The following is a 23,674-nucleotide window of genomic DNA, read 5'->3' as shown; positions in this document are numbered from 1 at the left end:
TAAATTAGAAAGTTTTTGAACCCTGAAGTGTTAATATAAAACCAACTTTACCTCAGTGCAGACTTTTCCGCCATCCGTTCGACCAACTGCTTCAAACTTCGTAACAACCACCTAATCTGATGAAAAAATAAAATAAAATAGAAAATATATAAATTACATAGAAATTTCTATACTTCTGCACAAATAAAGAATACATACATACAAATAAAGAGCACAGAATAAGTGTAGATGAGACAGTGACACCGGTGGTACATGCATGCAGAAAAGTTCCATTTGCACTGCGAGGTAAATGTAAAGAGGAGCTGGCTCACATGGAGAAGCTCAATGTTATAAAGAAGATTCATGAAACAACAGACTGGGTGAGTTCACTAGTCGTTGTTCTGAAGAAAAATGGAGCGTTAAGGATTTGTCTTGACCCAAGAGATCTCAACAGGGCCATAAAACATGAACAGTATAAACTGCCCACCAGAGGAGATTAGGTCTCAGTTTGCTGGAGCTAAGTGGTTTAGTAAGCTAGATGCATCATCTGGGTTTTGGCAAATGAAGCTTGAGGAGGAAAGCTTGAAACTGGGCACCTTCATTAAACCAGAAGGCAGATATCGGCCAAGGCAGGTCCTAGATTTGATTAGTCCAATCTGAAACTGAACAAAGAGAAGTGTGAGTTTGCAGTCAAGAGCTTAACTTTTGTTGGAGATGTACTGTCTGAGGATGGCGTCAGGCCAGACCCAAGAAAGACCTCAGTAATTGTTAACATGGAACAGCCCCAAAATAGAATAGAGAAACTGAGAAGATTCCTTGGAACGGTCACATATTTGGCCAAATTTATTCCACAACTGTCTACACCTTCTGCACATCTTCGATGTCTCCTGGAGCAAAAGACTGAGTGGGTGTGGTCTCACGAGCAGGAGGGATGCTTTCAAGATCTGAAGTGCATCATAACAGAGGAGCCAGTACTCAGATATAATGATCCACACAAGAACATTAGGATCTCAGCAGATGCCCCCGATACGGCGATGGTGTGGTGTTGTTGCAGCAACATGATGAGAGATGACAGCCAGTAGCCTGTGCATCACGAGCTGTGACAAGTGCAGAGACTAACTATGCCCAAATAGAGAAAGAACTTTTGGCTAGCACATATGCCTGTGAAAGATTCCATCAGTATGTGTATGGGCAGACTTACAGACCATAGTGGAAACAGACCATAAACCTCATGTGTCAATAATGCAAAAGCCCTTGAATGACTGTCCCATGAGAATCCAACGAATGTCCATCAGACTTTAGAAATATGATGACAAAATGATCTACACAGGAGGAAAATTAATGTTTGCAGCAGATACTCTCTCCTGGGATGTTGATAAGCAGGAAAGTTCAAACAATGATAAAAGCACAGATATACAAGCGTATGTGGACATGATCATGACATCACTTTCGTGGTTCCATGGTGTAAGACCGGGTTGAGGTTATTATTTTTTATTTTTATTTTGCATGGCCAATTTTTGAATAGCACAATTAGGATGTTGTTTAACCAAGTACTTTATTGAGAGTGTAGGCATCTTAGGGACCTGCTAAGTTATCATGAAGTTAAACTCACCGTAAGAACGTGGAAAAAAGCCTCACTGATTGGGACCAGTTTCTTGGGCGCTGCAGAGCCAGATGGGAAGAGCAGTGGCAGGGCAGTAAACACAGTGATGGCATGTTCAACTACATACAGAAATAAATAACACACAAGAGAGGATATCTATATCGATATGCACTAAAGTAAAGAGCTTAATTAATGACATTTGAATGACAATATATATTGGCACCGTACCACGTGCAGGCCGCACCACGTGCTTCACAGACAACATAAATTTAATCCACTTATTTCTCCTATAACACTCTGTTCAATATACATCAATTATCAGTGAGCTAAATCTCTTTTCTTTCTGAAACACAACTCATTAAACAACATACCTGTAAGAAAAGGACATAAACAGCTGAGACACGGGGCGTCAGCTTCTCCCTCACTGCTACACACTAGTACATATAATGCTAAACAGTTAGCATCACGATCACGACACGATATATCGGTTTGAATAATTAAAAAAAACACATTAAGCGATACAGTTTTAACATAACTAACACAATCAACTGTCATCATGTTAATCACATTCTCTTAGCGTCAAAAATGTGTTTCAGAGAAGAAATATCAGCACAAGAACATATTGAGGGGAGGAGCGAAAAACAGCTGCGTCATCATCGGCCTCATACGCAACATAGACTGAGGCGACCGCATGGTGCACAAGAGGAAGCCCCACAGAAGTGTCCCACCGATAACATTCCCTCCACAAACAAATTCCCAAAGAAAAGTTCCGCTACTTTTAAAGTTATATTCTATGAACACTAATTAAGGACAAAATTTTGTGGAGTTCACTAAACCATTCTGTTGTAAAAAGTAGGAAGATATAAAACATTAATAAACCAATCTTTAAATAAAACAATAATAATACAGGAAATAGACAAGAGTCATTTTTAATCAATGAGTTCACTTTTTACATCAGTTACATTCTCCCCCTGAACTTCACAAATTTTGCTATTACAGGGATTTTACACGCATTAGACCAAATTATCCAGAACATCGTGCAACAAAATATGTTTTCCCACTTGCAGGGAAAGGTGAGTACAGCAGGTTGATCAGGCCTAATGTCATCACCTGCAAAAGGTGCATTAAACACCATTTATCTCTGAAGTTACTAGTGTGTATGGCAAATGCTAGTAGTCTACCAGAATTTGGACTTGTGAGGAACATATTCATCATAAATTCATCTTTGTATTGTTTTGAATGTCAGATGTACAGTACAGTCTGTTTTGACTGAGACTACATATCTTAGAAAATTGAGGTTCCCAACCTGGCAGAAACAACTGAACTAGTAAATGCAGACAACCTTGTAGACTTCACACCGTATTACAGTTTCAATCACAGGGACGTTACATACGTTCTTATGAAATATTAATGTGTGTTCTAAATTGAATACGTTTTAACTTATTTTGGATGTATAACAGTGATGTTTTGGAATAATCTGCTTTAAAGACAAGTTAAATCGACAGCAATGTTGAACAAAAAAAAGTTGCCAATTATATAAAATATAGATCAACAAATGCTTCTTATGAGCTCACCCAGAATATTCCTTGAATAAACTTTAATAGTCATGTTAAGTGCTGTCTGTTTTGACAGCCCCAGGATTAAATCAATCTGTTACTCCTCTTACCGTTCACGAAAGTCAAAATGACCACTAGGGGATGAGCCAGAAACAAGCTTCGTTGTAGCTTTTAAGCATTAAATCCTCTAAAAACACTGTTAAACTTATTTTTCTAGTAAAGCTTAGATTCTCAAGATTTTTTTAAGCCCACACACAAAGCATAATATGATTCATAGCCGTCATACTATTTGAAACAAAATTGGTGGTGAACTGAACTAGGTGGCGCTAGACCAGTTTTCCCCTTACCTTTAGACGTTTCCCTTTCTTCACTGGGGTTATATTTTCCAAAACAAATGCTTCACAAAAATCCCCAAAGGTCCAAGGAACTGAAATCTGTAAGCCTTTTAATCCAAAACGCTTTGGTCGCCTGATGCGTCAAAACGCTTTGGTCGCGCCGCAAATATTCCGTTTGTGTTCCGAAAACTGGAAACAGTAGTGCGCCATCATCTTGTTTTGCCGCTCTAACTTCTCATTGGGGTTTTCAAAAAATTCTAAATTTACGTCATATTTATAGCCCAGGGCCTAACGAATCAAACAAGCCCTCACTTGAGCCAATCTGTGCTTGTATTGCAGAGATAGACGGCTGAGAAGCCAATGATGTCTTTACATCCTATGTGGGAACCCGCCTTTGACTGACAATTACTCCTTCCAATAGCAATCAAATGGTCCGGGACCTATACAGCTCTTTAGCCAATAAGGAGACGATTCCAACGGTATGCAACATGCCACGTCTCCGAGGCCTCAGGCTGTGCAAACAAGTTGCGCAAAGGATTTATTGCTCAATTCTCGACTTTTTCACACTCTCACAGCTCAGGGTGTCGGGTTACAGGTTACAGGTTACAGGTTACAGGCCTTTTTACACAGCAGACTTGTAGGCAGAGAGGCTCTGTTTGTTTTAGGCCTTTTAAACTGAGCATGCAGTCTTTTAATTCAAAGTTATACTGTAAACAAGAAACACATGACCGGACGGACATATTATTTTTATTGAAGCCATTTTTGGGTCTTTTGACTTGATTTGTTTTTTGGTGAAAGCCAAAAAACATGTGGCTATGGCCCTCAGTTGTTATTTGGTTCCTAACATGTTCCAGAGAAATAAGATTAATCAGTTTATCAGGTAAACAACCCAGGCGGAAATGAAAACCTTCCATTCTAGCCTCTGTAACTTTGTGCCAGTAAGGCCTAGAATCAATCTGAAACTAGTTTCTGAAACTAGAGAATCTCTTCTTTCCAATGAGACCAAGCCAATCACCCCTGTGAAAAGTATGTCAAAGTATGTGGGAGCTGTACCACTTTTTAAGTGGGTAGGTCATATAGGCGAAAATTATGAAAATAGGGGGTTATATTTCCCCTATTGTCAAATTTTAATGTGATTGTTCTGCATACAATACATTGTTGTATGTTTGTTGATGATAAGAAATATAATAAATCAGAATAAAACCACTTTTTGACCAAGTGTTTATATTCACACAAGCAATTTGTCATGATTTTTCAAATACATGAACAGACACAAACAAAATATCACTAAAACAACAACAAAAAACAACTCTTTGACCTTATTTAATTAAGATTCTTGAAATTAGAGTTTTTAGGGGTGGTATTATTCTTAAAATGAGCACAACAATCTAATTGAACATGCACCAAAACTTGCACTTTATAGCTTTCACTTGTTTCTGGTAAAATCTACCTCAAAAGGAGTTAACATTTACTTGTCAAGAAAGAAGAAGCAATTTTCTTAAATTATGATTTATGAGCTAGTGTGCAATGTATTTTATAAGACTTAAAAAACAAGACATATTTTCTAGAAATAAGTTTGTTTTACTTTCTTAGATTTTGTATTTTTGCAGTGTATGTTAATTCCTCTCCACTGATTCTCTCTTTCTACCATCCCGAGGTACCCAGAAACTGTACCAGCTCCGATCCTCTTCCAAGCCATGAAGATTTTGGACCTCCACTGAGATGAGGGCGACTCTGTGAGAATCCTGAGACATCTACAGATCTACCAGCTCCAGTTGGACTCTGTGATACTACAGAGGAGATGTGAACTCCATGTGATCTTTTACATCACTACAACATTTATCAGACTGTATATATATAATCACACCCCCAGTGTCATACATATGAGTCCGGTTCATCTCAAGGTTTTTTCCTTTACCATCTAAGGGAGTTTTTCCTTGCCACTGCTGCCTGAGTTACCTCAGACTTGCTCATTGGACATAAATACATACACATTGTGAACTAAATCTGTTTAATATTAATCTTGTATTTTATTAATCTTTATATTATTCTTTATATTAACCTTGTGTTCTATGTTTATGTTCTAGCTGCTTTGAGACAATGTCAATTGTAAAAAGCGCTATACAAATAAACTTGAATTGAATTGAATTGAAAATATCCTTTTATGGACGATCATCGGGAGAGGATTTTGAGGCCCAGAGTGGATTTTTATGTCATATCCCTATGTATTTTTATTTGAGAGGTACCGTTTTTCTTTACAGTTAATAAGATACATCCATAATCTCATCCATCCTTACATCAGAAACATCAGCCATGGCGGCAATGCTCTTACATCCGAGCAGATGCTTTGCGTTGCCTTACGTTTCTTTGCAAATGGTAGTTTTGTGTATAACATCGGGGATACAGAACATATTAGTAAGGTTGTATATTAGTAACTGTTTACAGAGCGGTCAGGAAAGTGTGCCTCGCTCTTTAGCACTATCTGACCATTTTGTGTTGTTTCCTGATAAAATAAAATACTGTTCTTCTGGTTTCACCTCTGATATTATAACAGTCTGGAATTTACTCTAAAATAATTCTTACTAACTACAAATTACATCTTTAACCAGTCTAATTAGATTAATGTAATAATTACTATTTCTAGAAAGTATTGGTCTACTAACTAATTTGGTCTCTTTACTTATTAATTACTTTCTAAATCCCAAATCAACATCACCCACTTGAACAATAAGGAGAGACAAGAAACTGCACTTCTAATGCTGTCACATAAACAATATACAATTGCATGAATTATCCTTGAATTGACCAAAGTGTGTAACTAGAGGGAGAAGTTTACATTAAAAATATACCTTTTAAAATGTGATGATAAATACACTATTGTTTTATACAGCAGTGTTGCTTTTTTTTAAAAAAAAAACAAAGTGTTCATATTCTCCATATGCTTGCATAAGCACTTCCAGTTCTGCACTTTTTTTTGTCTGACGCTGTTGCCATGGTGACCCGTTATATCTGCGCTCCATTGATAATAGCTTTTTATAGTGCACGCGCTTAACTCAGAGTCAGTCAATTTAGAGTTAATAAAACTAACTCATTTCAGCTGTTCTGTAACCAAAAACTCACACTCAGGGTTTGTCACCTCACAGTTCAAGTTTAAACTCACAGTTAGTTTGACATCATTTCTGAAACAAGCTACTGAATAATTAATAATAACAACAAACAAAAGTAAACTATGAACAATTTAACTATTAAAACAGGAGTCTTTGAATAAGCCTCAAAATTTTTAAGAGTTATATGTTATAAATGACCCAATGTCCCAGCCCAGGTCCTTAATCGGGCTAATTTTCTCCCTGAGGGTGAATTTTCATTTGACATTGTAATTTATTCATTATTTTATAACTAACACGTCACAAAAACACTTTTTCTCTATCTTTTGTCATTCTGGAGTTATTAGTTAAAATGTACCCCAAAAATGACTTCCCATAATTCCATGGGGCGGAGTTATGTAAATTATAGGTCTAAAACCTCTTATCCAACATTTAACTGGTTGGAATTGGGTCAAAGCCCGTCTAAAGTTGAATTTAACGAGATTTTGGATCGCTGCTAAGGTAAGATTTTAATGCTTTAAATTAAAATAGCTGATAAATGCCTCTGATTTAAAGTTCAGGCCAAAGTTTCCGGTCTAAACATTATTTTCGCAGGACAGAGCACAGTTATTTACCTGTAGCACCTTATTTTTAATCTAATCCGTGATTATTTACCTATTTAGAAAATTAATTATTATAATTAAATTAATTTTAGGCCTAATAACCTATGACGTATTTTTCTTTGCTTGAATCTCTGTATTCATGCCTGAGCTTTAACGTGCTGAATGGGGTAAGATTGGACCGGCAGGTGCTTATTTTAGGGTCACACAAGGCCAGCGGAGATCCATTAAGGGTTATCTGAGGCAAGCATCGGCTTGGTGGTCGAGACACCCGACTAGAGCCTAAGCTAACGATCGCCTTTCACCTCAGGGTGGACCAAACCTCTGAGGGTGGCATGAAATCATGGCTCATCTGTTACTACGCTTTTTCAGCCTATCGCAGCATCTCGGCCTACAGGCAGGGTACACACACACACACACACACACACACACACAATCTCACACACACACACACACACACACACACACACACACACACACACAATCTCACACAATCTCACACACAATCTCACACACACACACTGCTGCTGTAACTTTCACTCATTGAGAAATGTTTCTCTGATTGCATCAAGCCCAGCCGATGTCCCGCCCCCAAGAGCCATATACCCCACCGTGATTGGTAGGTTCGTTCAGCTCCACATTCAGCACTGTAAAGTGTCATACATATCAAACTTGCAGGCCGCACTAACATTAAACATTCATATTAAAACGGGGGCCACAAACTATCGTCACGTGGGCCACGATTGGCCGCGAGTTTGAGACCCCTGATCTAGATTCGGTTACAGATTAATGATTAGTAAAATTTTGTGTATTGTCCCAGGGACAAAAGGAGGGAATTGAGGTGGAAATTTCTAATCTAAAGATGTTTATAAGGTTTTGTCCTTCTATGCTTTTACCTTGTATCTGTAATGACCAGAGACTGACGTTGTCATCGGTTGTTTTCTTAAGATTATGACAAGGGCAGTAGGGACTGGAGACGAGTTGTTGGGAATTAGGCATAAACAATGTCCAGTAAACCTTCTAGTAGGCCTTGTAGGCCTTGGCCCAGTTCACATTAGCTTGATCAGGAGATGAGCATGCGGTGATTTTGAGCCAATGATTTTTTTTTTTTTTACTTTTTATTACACAAACAGACAATTACAATATTTACAGAAGAGAAATTATACTAATACAAAGACCAACCAAACAAAACCTGTGTGTGTGTCTGACCAGTATGCCACAGCCAACCAGGGTCCAGAAGCAGCGAAGAGAGAGAAAGAGAGAGAGAGAGAGAGAAAGAGAGAGAGAGAGAGAGAGACAGAGAGAGAGAGAGAGAAATATACTAATATATTTGATATTAGTTTGTGTTGCTGCCTTTTCCTGACCCCCCTCCCCCCAATCATGTGTGATTATTGATGGTGTATCATTGAGGATGACAAAGAAGGTCAGTGGATTCATGACTGTTTGAAGTTAAAGAGAGACGACCAAGACGGGTGTAATTCTGATGTATTATTTTGAGTGGAGGTAGACAAGTTTTCCATGGAGATGTACTCTATTAGTACATTTTTCCAAGTTGTAATGTGTATGGTGTTCCTTGATTTCCAGTTCATGAGGATAGTTTTCTTGGCGATAGTTAGAGCCACTAGGAGTAACTGAGTGTTTGTACTGTTTAAATTGATTATGGATGTGTCACCTAATATACAGAGGGAGGGAGACAGCAAAGCCAAATAGTGTGTAAATAGGTGTGTGGGGTGTTTTGTGTGCAGTGAAAGTGACGTGACATACAGCTAAGTACGGTGACCACGACTCAGAATTCGTTCTCTGCATTTAACCCATCCAAAGTGCACACACACACCGTGAACACACACCGTGAACACACACCGTGAACACACACCGTGAACACACACCGTGAACACACACCGTGAACACACACCCGGAGCAGTGGGCAGCCATTTATGCTGCGGCGCCCAGGGAGCAGTCGGGGGGGTTCGGTGCCTTGCTCAAGGGCACCTCAGTCGTGGCCGGCCCGAGACTCGAACCCACAACCTTAGGGCTATTGTTGGTGATTTAAAACAGTGGTGCTTTTTGATTGTCTGACTATAGAAAGGTCGTTCTGAAATGTTCATCTGTTCAACATCTGGCCATGTGCTTTCTGATGGGTTAGGATGAATCCATTTGTATATGTTTTGGAGCTGATTGGCCAAAAAGTAGTGGTAGAAATGTGGTGCTTCCTGTCCTCCTTGTGTTTTTGGTTTCTGTAGTTTAGTCAATTTTATTCTTGGGGTCTTATTTTTCCAATAGAATTTAGTGACGATTGAATCTAGTGATTTAAACCAGGTGAAGGTGAGTAGTGCTAGAGTCATTGTAAATATATAGTTTAATTTAGGGACTATAGTCATTTTAATTACTCATATTCTGCCCATAATGGATAGTAGTAAATTCATCCAGCGATGAAGGTCATCATTTATTGTTTTAAGTAATGGAGTAAAGTCCAAACAGCTCTGACAGCCTGGGGGGGTAAAACTCTTTACTTGAGTTCTGTCTATAAAATCTTGATGTAATCGATGATGGTGGCCCTTCATCTCCCATGCTATATGCAGAGTGTTGGGTCCTGCGTCTGAACACAATAAATTGTGAAACCTTTTTTACACATGCCCGTGTCTACCAGTGTGATACTTTATACTGTAAATCTCTCAAACCTCAGAACTTCCACGACCAGCTACAAACCTCACACACAGTACAGCAATCTACAGCCACTATGGATCACTGGTGAGGAAAATTAACTCTTGTGTTGAAGTGTAGAAGATAAAAGTGTGACTGTAAGATCAGATTAATGCAGAATTGATTAAATAATGCCTGTATGAGGCAGGTAAAGAGTCCTAAGTGCAGGTAGAGGATTATTTCATCATGTCTCCTCTCCTTGGTGTTTGGTCATTTTTCTTGGTAACACGGCAATTTACAGCAAAATCCTTTCTTTCTGCTCAATATTTTGCACATTTCCAATTTCAGTAAATATATAAATGTGTATGTACATTTATGGCTGCCGTTTTAAATTATCATTCATTATCATAAATTTCCCTTAGTTCACATGTACATCAGATGCTTAGATGTTAAATATATTTAATTTTCTTTATTTTAAATTTACTGGTTTATTTATTTAGATACAGAGGTGCATTTAAAGAACTTATACAGGTTGTTAACATCACATATTCCAACAAAATACACTTCCATGTGAAGTCCCCTGTGGGATTCCTTTATCCAAAATCTACCTCTTTCTATATTCACCCATTTTTCATTTAGAGAACACACCACTACTTTCGTAAAGATACTGGATCATTTTCATGAAGGATAATGATGGCGGAATGAAGGAGGGACCAGAAGTAGTTTTGGAAGCACTTACGTTATCACTGTATTTGCAGTTGAATCTATTTGCCAGAAGATGGCGCTAAGTTACACGATGTTATAAAAGTTGGGTTGTACAGTGTACAGTCTGCCACACACCATGAAAGCGTTTGGCACTTTGTTCTTCTGGATGTTGGTCTCCCAGCTTCTGATCACTCTCATGTTTTCAGGATCCAGCTGTGAGATAATGATGAGCCTCCACGAGCCTTTTCTGTGCTGTAAATGGCCCACAGTCCCTTGTCACCCACAGCCAGGTCGATGTCGGTGTAGCCACCCCAGGAATAAGGATACTGGCCATGAAATCCTTGGTGTGGCAGCTCTCTCCAGGCCACGATGTTCTCAGCAGCAACGTCATAACCCAGCAACGTGGGGCTCTGTCTGCGTCGGTAGTAAAGCAATCCGTGGTATACGGTGGCCCCGGTGCTCCCCATCGACTCTGGTAAAAGCAGGACCTTGGTGGGGTAGTCACGGGCGAGCTGCTCCAGGTTTTCATAGGCGTACAGTTCTCGTACTTCACTGCTCACAGTGTCGATGCACCACACCGTGTCTGGCCCATACGGAGCTCCTGGAGACTCTGGGTCCTGGAACCACATTCCGTATTTACCTGTGATGCTGTTGGCCTTCTGATGGGTCTTAGGCTCACCGACAGAAACAAGTTCCCTACAGGCTTTTATACATAGAATAAACAAAACAGATTATTATCATAAAAATCAAGTTGTTTGTAGGCACATTTCAAATTTCATGTCAATTCATGTCAAATTTCATTGTTTTTTTTAATGGCTGGTTGCTAATTTATAGATTTAAAGCCATGTTTATATTTAACAATCTTCAAAAATGAAGCTGTCAGACCTGCATTGTCCTGAAGGTTCTCCTGGACTTTGGGAGGAACTGGAACTTCAGACACGGTGATTAAAGCAGATCTGATATATGACAGAAAATAAATATCAAACATATTTCATTGCAATTACAATTTCACTTAGATTTTAAAGACATGTTTATAGAAGGAGTCTCCAGTGTCAGTGCTTTGGAATGGTCAGAGTGAAGTGTTTAAACTTGAGGGCAAATGACACAAAAAGGAGACATTTAGTGTATTTTATTTTGTTTTTGTTTTGTGTGTGTGTGTGCGTGTGTGTGTGTGTGTGTGTGTGTGTGTGTGTGTGTGTGTGTCCCTTAGTTCACATGTACATCAGATGCTTAAATGTTTTTCAAATGAAAATGTTTTATTTATTTCTAAATCTATATATTTGTCTTTAATTATATATTTATTAATATTTCTAATGCATATATTTAATGTTCTTTAATTTAAGATCCCATTTCCCTTGGTATCTTTTTAATATGAATCACTTTGTGCTGCTAAAACCCTATATTGAATGACTTTGTTCTGCTGAAACATTAGTGTAGCCCAGCTGGGGTTATATTAAGTATCATTTCTTTTATTTTCATGTAATGGGGCATTTATGATTGTTTGTGGTTCATATAATATCATAACTGTGTCTGTGTATTGTGATAAAATAATTGTGCACGTCCCCTTTAAGAGTTTGTTAGTAATACACTGTCTAAAAACGTGGCTTTGCCCAGCAGGTTAGTTCATTTCTTTCTGATTGGCCCTTGTCCTTCTTATTCCCACCTCTGCAGGTATACTGAGAATTATGATTGGATGAAGGGGTGGAGTTTAGAACTGCAGATCGGTGTGAGAGGTTTGTTGTTAGTCTCCTGCGAGTTTTAAGGCTAATATATAGAGTAAATAACCACTGACAATGTGTGTTAAAGCGTCTGTATTTGTCTGACTGAGTGTTATTACTACTTTTATTTGTGTATATAATGTGCACAAGAGTAAAGTTTATGACTTGTTTCTTCTGAGACAGACAGCCAGCCGAAGCTACGCTAATTCTCGTGACTATCTAACTGCTTTCCTACACTTTAGTTTAGTTAATGATGTGACTGGGAGGAATTCATGGACCAGTTGGGATGTGCTTTGGAGTATCGTTGCTATGGCGATAAAGGATCGGTTCGGTAGAGGAGGGACTACAGAAAGATCTACAGCTTCAGAGGAGGGAATTTGGTGTTCCAGCCGCCTGGGAAGCCATTCAGGTGATTTGTTTATTTTATTTCAGCTCGTAAGGGTGCATAGATATCTACACTGTGTGAAAACTACATATCCCATGAACATATGCTTTGTGGACGGGCTACTGTTAGCATGTGGCTAATGTTCGGTAAGCAGCCATAGATATCTACACTGTGTGAAAACTACATATCCCATAGGGCTGTGTATTGGCGATACGTATCACGATATGGGGTTGCGTTACGATATGTTGTGATACATTGCAATATTGTAAGCAAGGCGATATATTGGGATATTTCTTATTTTAATTATAGGATAAAGTTTTAGGGAAGCTGTCAAGAACACCACCATATGCAAACCTTAGCAAAAAAAAGTTCTTATTAAAGTGAAGTGACATATGGCTAAGTAGGGTGACCCATACTCAGAATTTGTTCTCTGCATTTAACCCATCCAAAGTGCGCACACACATAGCAGTGAACACACACACACACCATGAACACACACCCGGTGCAGTGGGCAGCCATTTATGCTGCAGTGCCCGGGGAGCAGTTAGGGGGTTCAGTGCCTGGCTCAAGGGCACCTCAGTCATGGCCGGCCCGAGACTCAAACCCACAACCTTCGGGTTACGAGTCAGACTCTCTAACCACTAGGCCACGACTGCCCCATTAGGCCACACTGTCGGCTGTGCCGCTTCCACCGCCTGCTTCACTGCATTGGGAAGTAAGTCATCTCACTGCAGTTGCAGACAGGTGGAAATGGTGCCCAGTTTGGTCGGTTGACACCCTTCCTCCACTCTTGTCCTACACCACCTTTGGCTGAACGAAAATTATTGTGTGATCGGATGCCATGGTGAATTGTGAGAGAATGTCTAACACCCACCTAGCGGCTGCTCTATCTATAAGCTGACATCATAATTATGCACAAATCAGATGTGTGTTATTGGTCATTATCCCTCTTCCTCCTGCTCCTCCTACACACTTATTGGCTAAGATCCTTGTGACAGAAGAACCTGACAATGTTGTACACTGACCAGGGCGATGATCACCATCCTCAACACCATGTGGATGGTGATGCAGCCCAAGAAGGCCTGTTGATAATTGTAGTCCTCCTTTGGCTTCTTGTTGTTTTCCACACTAATAGGGGATAAGAAATAAGAAAGTTCCTTCTGAAATCATTAACAGACAGAACATATCTGGAAAGCTTGTAGGTTTCTCAATATACACCTTTCTGGCTGAAAAAGCAATAATGCTGCAATACTCACACATGAAGCCAAGGAAAAACAGCAAGAGGACCTCCAGAATAACTGCCACAACAGCCAGGCCAATGATTGCCACGCTGTCGCCACACTTTACATCCCTCGCTATGTGGCCGATGTTATCACCCAACATTGTGAGGCCCAACAACACTTGTGCCAGGGAGGATGTGGCCTCAATTGTGTTCATGTCCATCAGCTGTGAGAGAGAAACACCACATGACCACATTAGCATGACCTACATTTTAGACAATAGGTCACTGACAGACAGACCGCGGTCTGGGTCAGGACCCAGAAATTTCTATACTTCTGCACAATTAAAGACGCACTTCGCGGTTCAGGTGGTTGTTGGAACTTAGAGCCGCCTCCAAGTTGACACATCGCAGGGTGATCTTTACACTTAGACTTTTTGGTTACTAAAAACTGTTTTAGTTAGACTTAACTGATAACTCTATAATTACTACAAAAAACACTGAGAAAACTCCTCAGACCTGGATGAGAATGAGCAAACTTCTTTGTTGTGGTCAATCAGCCAACAATCTTCTAAGAGAAATTGCCAAGTTGAAAGTAACAAATGAAAACCCCAAAAAGAGCATGTCATGCAAATATCAATCAAAAACAAAAACTCTCGCGACGTTCTTGCAAAAATAAAAACCCACACCTTCACACACACACACCACTCACGCACACACACCCCACACACACACACACACACACACACACACACACACACACACACACACACACACACACACACACACATCACACACGCGCGGCTGCCTCCTTCATCTGGCCAGAAGAATTTCACACACACATACCCACACACGGACACGCGCACACACACACGCGCGCGCAAGCTCACGCGCCCACACGCACCCACGCACACCCACGCGCATACACACCTTCACCTGCGAGCCCCAGATATCTTCTCAATATATACCCTGGTGCTCCTAGCCTCTTCTTTGGTTCCCAGTATTTCTTGGAGTCCCACGGTGTCATATCACCTTATTTACCGGAATCACCTCCTATGGTTTCTAAATACACTGACCTAATTTCCCCTTATTTCCCATCACCTTTCACCCATATGCCCATTTATGGATTTTCCTCTCCTTATTTTTCATGACCTCAGACTAAACACCTGGGCCTTCTTCAGTCTGCACAACAAGTTATGAGCTAAGGTCTGGGCACCACATGCCCATTTATAGATTTTTCTCCCCTTAGTTCTCAGGGCCTAGGTCTGTGAACCAATGTCTTTTTCATTGTACATAACAAGTTATAGCTATGAGCTAAGGTCTGAGAACCATGGTCTTCTTCATTCTACATAACAATTTATGAGCTAAGGTCTGGGAACCCTGGTCTTCTTCATTCTACATAACAATTTATGAGCTAAGGTCTGAGAACCATGGTCTTCTTCATTCTACATAACAAGTTTGTATTTGTTATTACAAATGTGCTCAGACTGACTAGGCCTGACAGCCCCGAATCTGGTTACTTTTACTAAGTTTATGATTACAATAAACATCTTTGGCCTACAACATCGCCTACATATGTCTTATGACACCAATTGTAATATTTTGCAAGGCCTAATACTTTACTTTGGTTATAGTATTGTAAGGAATAATACTTTAATTATTTCTACTAAGATTTTTTTTACAACATAGTCTCTCCTGACGAATGAGAGTGTGTGTGTGCCCTGTGATGGGTTGGCACTCCGTCCAGGGTGTATCCTGCCTTGATGCCCAATGACGCCTGAGATAGGCACAGGCTCCCCATGACCCAAGTAGTTCGGATAAGCGGTAGAAAATGAGTGAGAGAGTGAGAGAGTCTCTCCTGACCCCACTCATTTCGAGCACCTCGGAGGCATTGCACATGGGGTCATACTGACGCATCAGTGCAATGGTTGCTTGTGCCGGCTCGTTACCAGCTTGTTACCATATAAATATTTGTATCTGTATGTACATTTGAAGCAATTTTAAACGCTATTCTTCTCATATTGAACCTGACAATGTTGTGCACTGACCAGGGCGATGATCACCACCCTCAACACCATGTGGCATAAGTGCAATTAAAAAATATGGGTATTTATGTATTTATTTAGGTATTTATTTAGTATATCTTAAGTTATTGTTAAAGCTAAATTTACCACAGAAAGTTATTGTAGAAGCTAAATTTACCACAGAAAGTTATTGTAGAAGCTAAATTTACCACAGAAAGTTATTGTAGAAGCTTAATTTACCAGAGAAAGTTACTGTTAAAGCTTAATTTACCACAGAAAGTTACTGTTAATGCTAAATGTACCACAATTTATTGCTAAAGCTAAATGTACCACAGTCGGGTATTGTTAAAGCTAGATTTACCACAGAAAGTTATTGTAGAAGCTTAATTTAACACAGAAAGTTACTGTTAAAGCTAAAAGTACCACAGTTTATTGCTAAAGCTAAATGTACAACAGTCGGTTATTGTTAAAGCTAAATTTACAACAGAAAGTTATTGTTAAAGCTAAATTTACCACAGAAAGTTACTGTTAAAGCTAAATTTACCACAGAAAGTTATTGTAAAAGCTAAATCTAACACAGAAAGTTACTGTTAAAGCTAAATGTACCATAGAAAGTTATTGTAGAAGCTAAATGTACCACAGAAAGTTAACGTTAAAGCTAAATTTACCACAGAAAGTTATTGTAGAAGCTAAATGTACCACAGAAAGTTAACGTTAAAGCTAAATTTACCACAGAAAGTTATTGTAGAAGCTAAATGTACCACAGAAAGTTAACGTTAAAGCTAAATTTACCACAGAAAGTAATTGCTAAAGCTAAATGTACCATGGGCGGTTATTGTTAAAGCTAAATTTACCATAGAAAGTTATTTTTAAAGCTAAATGAACCACAGAAAGTTATTGTAGAAGCTTAATTTACCACAGAATGTTACTGTTAAAGCTAAATTTACCACAGAAAGTTATTGTAGAAGCTAAATTTACCACAAAGTTACTGTTAAAGCTAAATGTACCACAGAAAGTAATTGCTGAAGCTAAATGTACCACAGTTTATTGCTAAAGCTAAATGTACCAGGGGCGGTTATTGTTAAAGCTAAATTTACCACAGAAAGTTATTGTTAAAGCTAAATTTACAACAGAAAGTTATTGTAGAAGCTAAATTTACCACATAAAGTTACTGTTAAAGCTAAATGTACCACAGTTTATTGCTAAAGCTAAATGTACCACGGTTGGTTATTGTTAAAGCTAGATTTACCACAGAAAGTTATTGTTAAAGCTTAATTTACCACAGAAAGTTACTGTTAAAGCTGAATTTAAAAACAGAAAGTTATTGCTAAAGCTAAATTTACCACAGAAAGTTATTGTAGAAGCTTAAATTACCACAGTTTATTGCGAAAGCTAAATGTACCACGGTCGGTTATTGTTAAAGATAGATTTACCACAGAAAGTTGCTGTTAAAGCTAAATTTACCACAGAAAGTTACTGTTGAAGCTGAATTTAAAAACAGAAAGTTATTGCTAAAGCTAAATGTACCACAGAAAGTTATTGTTATAGCTAAATGTACCACAGTTTATTGCTAAAGCTAAATGTACCACGGGTGGTTATTGTTAAAGCTAAATTTACCACAGAAAGTTACTGTTAAAGCTAAATTTACCACAGAAAGTTATTGTTAAAGCTAAATTTAACACGGAAAGTTACAGTTAAAGCTAAATGTACCACAGAAAGTTATTGTAGAAGCTTAATTTACCACAGAAAGTTAACGTTAAAGCTAAATTTACCACAGAAAGTTATTGTAGAAGCTTAATTTACCACAGAAAGTTACTGTAGAAGCTTAATTCACCACAGAATGTAACTGTTAAAGCTAAATTTACCACAGAAAGTTATTGTAAAAGCTAAATTTACCACAGAAAGGTATTGTAAAAGCTAAATTTACCACAGAAAGTTATTGTTAAAACTAAATGTACCACAGTTTATTGCTAAAGCTAAATGTACCACAGTCGGTTATTGTTAAAGCTAGATTTACCACAGAAAGTTGCTGTTAAAGCTAAATTTACCACAGAAAGTTATTGTCAAAGCTAAATTTACCACAGAAAGTTACTGTTAAAGCTAAATTTACCACAGAAAGTTACTGTTAAAGCTAAATTTACCACAGAAAGTTACTGTTAAAGCTAAATTTACCACAGAAAGTTACTGTTAAAGCTAAATTTACCACAGAAAGTTATTGTAGAAGCTAAATTTACCACAGAAAGTTATTGTTAAAGCTAAATTTACCACAGAAAGTTATTGTTAAAGCTAAATTTACCACAGAAAGTTACTGTTAAAGCTAAATTTACCACAGAAAGTTACTGTTAAAGCTAAATTTACCACAGAAAGTTACTGTTAAAGCTAAATTTAACACAGAAAGTTATTGCTAAAGCTAAATGTACCACAGTTTATTGCTAAAGCTAAATGTACCACGGGCGGTTATTGTTAAAGCTAAATTTACCACAGAAAGTTATTGTAGAAGCTTAATTTATCACAGAAAGTTAACTTTAAAGCTAAATTTACTACAGAAAGTAATTGCTAAAGCTAAATGTACCACAGTTTATTGCTAAAGCTAAATGTACCACGGGCGGTTATTGTTAAAGCTAAATTTACCACAGAAAGTTATTGTAGAAGCTTAATTTACCACAGAAAGTTAACTTTAAAGCTAAATTTACCACAGAAAGTTATTGTTAAAGCTAAATTTAACACAGAAAGTTACTGTTAAAGCTAAATGAACCACAGAAAGTTATTGTAGAAGCTTAATTTACCACAGAATGTTACTGTTAAAGCTAAATTTACCACAGAAAGTTATTGTAGAAGCTTAATTTACCACAGAAAGTTATTGTAAAAGCTAAATTTACCACAAAGTTACTGTTAAAGCTAAATGTACCACAGAAAGTAATTGCTAAAGCTAAATGTACCACAGTTTACTGGTAAAGCTAAATGTACCACGGGTGGTTATTGTCAACACTAAATTTACCACAGAAAGTTACAGTTAAAGCTAAATTTAACACAGAAAGTTATTGTTAAAGCAAAATTTAACACGGAAAGTTACTGTTAAAGCTAAATGTACCACAGAAAGTTATTGTAGAAGCTTAATTTACCACAGAAAGTTATTGTAAAAGCTAAATTCACCACAAAGTTAATGTTAAAGCTAAATTTACCACAGAAAGTAATTGCTAAAGATAATTTACCACAGAAAGTTATTGTTAAAACTAAATGTACCACAGTTTATTGCTAAAGCTAAATTTACCACGGTCGGTTATTGTTAAAGCTAGATTTACCACAGAAAGTTGCTGTTAAAGCTAAATTTACCACAGAAAGTTACTGTTAAAGCTAAATTTACCACAGAAAGTTATTGTTAAAGCTAAATTTACCATAGAAAGTTATTGTAGAAGCTTAATTTACCACAGAAAGTTATTGTAAAAGCTAAATTTACCACAAAGTTACTGTTAAAGCTAAATGTACCACAGAAAGTAATTGCTAAAGCTAAATGTACCACAGTTTACTGGTAAAGCTAAATGTACCACAGGTGGTTATTGTCAACACTAAATTTACCACAGAAAGTTACAGTTAAAGCTAAATTTAACACAGAAAGTTATTGTTAAAGCTAAATTTAACACAGAAAGTTACTGTTAAAGCTAAATGTACCACAGAAAGTTATTGTAGAAGCTTAATTTACCACAGAAAGTTAACGTTAAAGCTAAATTTACCACAGAAAGTAATTGCTAAAGCTAAATGTACCACAGTTTATTGCTAAAGCTAAATGTACCACGGGCGGTTATTGTTAAACCTAAATTTACCACAGAAAGTTATTGTTAAAGCCAAATGAACCACAGAAAGTTATTGTAGAAGCTTAATTTACCACAGAATGTTACTGTTAAAGCTAAATGTACCACAGAAAGTTATTGTAGAAGCTTAATTTACCACAGAAAGTTGTTGTAGAAGCTAAATTTACCACAGAAAGTTATTGTAGAAGCTTAATTTACCACAGAAGGTTACTGTTAAAGCTAAATGTACCACAGTTTATTGGTAAAGCTAAATGTACCACGGGTGGTTATTGTTAAAGCTAAATTTAACACAAAGTTATTGTTAAAGCTAAATTTAACACAGAAAGTTATTGTTAAAGCTAAATGTACCACAGAAAGTTATTGTAGAAGCTTAATTTACCACAGAAAGTAATTGCTAAAGCTAAATGTACCACAGTTTATTGCTAAAGCTAAATGTACCACGAGCGGTTATTGTTAAAGCTAAATTTACCACGGAAAGTTATTGTTAAAGCTAAATTTACCACAGAAAGTTACTGTTAAAGCTAAATTTACCACAGAAAGTTACTGTTAAAGCTGAATTTAAAAACAGAAAGTTATTGCTAAAGCTAAATTTACCACAGAAAGTTATTGTTATAGCTAAATGTACCACAGTTTATTGCTAAACTTAAATGTACCACGGGTGGTTATTGTTAAAGCTAAATTTAACACAGAAAGTTACTGTTAAAGCTAAATGTACCACAGAAAGTTATTGAAGAAGCTTAATTTACCACAGAAAGTTAACATTAAATTTAAATTTACCACAGAAAGTAATTGCTAAAGCTAAATGTATCACAGTTTATTGCTAAAGCTAAATGTACCTCAGGCGGTTATTGTTAAAGCTAAATTTACCGCAGAAAGTTACTGTTAAAGCTAAATGTACCACAGAAAGTTATTGTAGAAGCCTTATTTACCACAGAAAGTTACTGTTAAAGCTAAATTTAAAAACAGAAAGTTATTGCTAAAAGTAAAAAGCTTGTAGGTTTCTATATATACACCTTTATGGCTGAAAAAGCAATAATGCTGCAATACTCACAGATAAAGCCAAGGAAAAGGAGCAACATGGACTCCAGAACAATAGCCACCGTTGCCACGTCGATGACTGTAGCGCTTCCGCTGCACTTCGCCTCCTTCGCTATGTGGCTGATGTTATCCCCCAACATTGTGAGGCCCAACAACACTTGTGCCATCAAGGTTGTGACCTCCAGTGTTTTCATGTTCAGCAGCTGTGATAGAGAAACACCACATGACCACGTTAGCATGACCTACATTTTAGTGCATCTTCGAGAGAAACTCGAGAGTAAGCTGATAGAAATAAAACTAATAGAAAATATATAAATTACATAGAAATTTCTATACTTCTGCACAAATAAAGACGGACTTACTTGTTCATTTTGTGCGTGCATGCCATGGTGAATTGTGAGAGAATGTCTAACACCCACCTAGCGGCTGCTCTATCTATAAGCACAAATCAAATGTGTGTTATTGTTCATTATCCCTCTTCCTCCTGCTCCTCCTACACACTTGGCTAAGATCCTTGTGACCAATCCGAAACACGCCGTAGAATTACGGCCTCAGTCCATCATTCTGTTCTACGCCACATTATTAATGGTGCTTGCAAAGCAACATTCTTGTTATTGTGCTGTAACTTGTCCCGCAGCTTTTCTCCTAGACCCATGAATGAGGTGTCAAATCGACCGGCTCATTGAGGAGAGCTGTGCTATGACTTTTATAAGTGATCGGAATTTTGGAGTTTTAAATACCTTTAAAAAAAATTCTTAAATACCTCCTTCGCTATAAAACATTAACAGACAGAACATATCTGGAAAGCTTGTAGGTTTCTATATATTCTCCTTTATGGCTTAAAAAACAATAATGCTGCAATACTCATAGATGTAGCCAAAGAAAAGGAGCAACAGGACCTCAAGGATAACAGCCACAACAGCCAGGCCGATGATTGCGACACTGCTGCCACACTTTACCTCCATCGCTATGTGGCCGATGTTATCACCCAACATTGTGAGGCCCAAAAACACTTGTGCCACTGAGTTTGTGACCTTCAGTGTTTCCAGAAGACCCCTGTTCTTTTAATCTTTTTTTAACCGTATTTTATGTTTATAATAATAGATTTTATTTTTTATTTGTGTGTGTAAAATGTACAATTGTTTAATAATCCAACCTCATTTCATGCTTTTCCAGGACTTTGACTTTTTTTAATTGCTCCTTGGAGTTCGTGTTGTTTACCATAAACATGTATCTGTAGTGAGATCATCTGATCTTTAATTCAAACAACAACAACACTGAATTAAGCTTATTATAGCACATAACTGCTTACGCTGAGACTAATTTAAAGGTTTCACAGTCACTTCTGCACTTACAACTTTTTAATACTGCTGGCCGTATCCTGAGTTAGCAGACTGAGGAAGCGGCCTGCTGGCCGTATCCGGAGTTAGCGGACTGAGCGCTATAGACAATGGGAGTATGCATTTTGTCTGACTGAAGACATTATATTCTTCTAACCCTTTTTGCCCATCAAGTTACAAACATTATTATTATTTAATATGTAATCAATGAATGTCATTTAACAATCAGCACTATAATTTCTACTTTCGACTGTTTTTAAATGATATGCACTGCAACTTTTTTAAATTTAAAATCACTGTATTGTTTATTCTTTGTGCTTCAGTGATCAATAAATCAGATTACGGAGAATTTAAACCAATAATCTGATCTTTTAAAAACTCTAAATCTAAAAAAATCTAAAATCTAAAAAAAATATCAGACTATTAAATCGCAACTAGGCTGATAGTCAAGTACAACACGTGGCCAAATCAGAGCCTATGCTGAATAGTTATTAGTTTTGATCAAACTTAATGCTAACAAGCTAACATGCTAACCATCAAAAAACCATCAAAGCCGCAAAAAGACAATATAAAAATAAAGTTGAAGAACATTTCAACACCAACGATGCAAGAAGCATGTGGCAGGTCATCAACAACATCACAGACTTTAAAGGGAACAAACCAGCTACTGTTAATATGTGAGTGCGTTCTCCGTCTCTGATGTAACCCGATCCTTCTGACGGGTAAACATCCGCAAGGCTGCGGGTCCTGATGGCATCCCAGAGATCAGTTTATCAGTTTCCACAATGGCTGGAAATGAATTAGGGCACTTCAGAAATAGAGGTGAAACAGTAGGTTTTTTTTCTATGTGACAAACAAAATATATATTTTTCAAACAAAATATATGAAATTATAATGTTCAAAGGCTGAAGTTGGTGTCACTGTTGCTGTTTTATAGAATTTCCCTTTCTTTATGCTATTTTCTAAGCCTTTTTCTCAGCGACAGAGGTAAAATGTCCTGCGGTGTGACACCACACTACAGTAAAGAGAAAATATACAGATATTACTGATTTCAACTGCAAATCACATATGTTAAAGTTTAAGAAGCCTTTTACTGTTTTTCAGTTCCACTCCTTACTTGCACCTTCTTTTCTCACTCACTCGCATAGAAATATTTTGTAAAATGAGAGTCTTACTGCAGTTTATTTTTTTGTGATAGTTAAATTATGCAGTGCTTTAAAAGCTACATCATGATAAAAATTGAATGAACTTAATTAAGGCATTTAGTTGCATTTAAAGCGATGTCACACCACGTGATTTCCACGTCACGCCTCAGGACGGCATTTATGGTACAAAATTTTGCTTGTAAATATTCCTGTATATTGTTTTTGTATGTAAAAACCTTTTTTTTATTAAGTTAATATTTGTAAAATAATGCCAAAGCTCTTATAAATTATTCCAATTGTTGCTGGTTTATTTTATAGTTTATATTTTATGTCTCATTTATGTTACAGTCACACCGCAGGACATTTGGCATGAAAGCCTTTAAATAAACAGGAACAAAATATATTTTTTTCATCCAAAAGTAAAATTACAACATAAAATACAGTAATTTACTTTATTTACATATGATTTTGTAAG

General features: G+C 37.4%; 1 long non-coding RNA gene across 1 annotated transcript; it reads right to left on the bottom strand.

Moving 5' to 3' along the window:
- Positions 1-10,278: 10,278 nt before the first annotated feature.
- LOC113635094 lies at positions 10,279-23,585 on the bottom strand. Its single transcript, XR_007140880.1, has 6 exons — positions 21,077-23,585; positions 20,728-20,917; positions 13,881-14,070; positions 13,650-13,752; positions 11,407-11,477; positions 10,279-11,224 (listed from the first exon to the last, which is right to left on the bottom strand). It is a non-coding gene; the product is annotated as an uncharacterized LOC113635094 (long non-coding RNA).
- Between the last annotated feature and the right edge of the window lie 89 nt (positions 23,586-23,674).

The sequence above is a fragment of the Tachysurus fulvidraco genome, chromosome 1 (assembly GCF_022655615.1).
Source record: "Tachysurus fulvidraco isolate hzauxx_2018 chromosome 1, HZAU_PFXX_2.0, whole genome shotgun sequence".
In the NCBI taxonomy this organism is placed as follows: domain Eukaryota; kingdom Metazoa; phylum Chordata; class Actinopteri; order Siluriformes; family Bagridae; genus Tachysurus; species Tachysurus fulvidraco.
This window is presented reverse-complemented; position numbering and strand designations above follow the sequence as displayed.